Below are 737 nucleotides of genomic sequence, written 5' to 3'. Positions count from 1 at the left end.
GGATGTGAACTAATCTTCTTGTGGTGATCATTTTTCAATACATACATATATCCAATCATTATGTTGCATATCTTAAACTTATGCCATGTTTTATGTCAATTATTTCTCAAAAAACCTGGGGAAAAAAGTAAAAAAAATAGCCACTGATGTAAGAATCTGTTAATACTTACATATTAACCATCTTCATTAAAGTTATAACAACATGTCCCTGGACTTGAAATCAGATAAATTGTCATCTGTTTTGTCATGAGGACAATATTACAAACCCCACATACATTTGGGAAAAATCAGATTAAAATAACAGTTCCCTCAAGCACCTGTCAAATTCAATGAACTTCTTGAAGTTCCTCTGATGAGGTGTGGGCATAAGGCCTATGCAGGAGCGAAGAGAATCCTCTTCAGAACCGAAGCCGGTATAAGGTGGAAATTTCCTTTCTATTTTTGGAGGAGATGGGGCCTTGCATGGAATCGAGGTAAAGTTCTCTATAACAAAACAAAGGCAGATGAAACATCAATATTTTTTTTTGCCCTGATTATGGATGTTTTGAAAGGTTTGTTATGTTTTCAAGATGAACATGGAGATCTTTGTAGACTATTTTAAACTCTTTCAAACAAAACACACCAAAATCCTGAGAGGGTAGGTTTCAATCATGTTTACAAAAACCACAGAACTCACTCAATAATCGCCATTGGTTCAAAAGAAAGAAAAAAAAGAGAGAGAGAGAGACTGAGTGTGT

At 34.7% G+C, this 737-nt stretch overlaps 1 long non-coding RNA gene across 1 annotated transcript in view; it reads right to left on the bottom strand.

Moving 5' to 3' along the window:
- Window positions 1-350: 350 nt before the first annotated feature.
- Window positions 351-737, bottom strand: part of LOC104995860 — a 7359-nt gene continuing 6972 nt past the window's right edge. Inside the window, exon 3 of the long non-coding RNA XR_826103.1 lies at window positions 351-483. This is a non-coding gene — a long non-coding RNA (uncharacterized LOC104995860). The remainder of the gene's footprint in view (window positions 484-737) is intronic.

The sequence above is a fragment of the Bison bison genome, unplaced genomic scaffold (genome assembly GCF_000754665.1).
Source record: "Bison bison bison isolate TAMUID 2011002044 unplaced genomic scaffold, Bison_UMD1.0 scf7180017851035, whole genome shotgun sequence".
Lineage (NCBI taxonomy): Eukaryota > Metazoa > Chordata > Mammalia > Artiodactyla > Bovidae > Bison > Bison bison.
The sequence above is the reverse complement of the archived record's forward strand: the minus strand, read 5'-3'. Positions and strand labels throughout refer to the sequence as shown.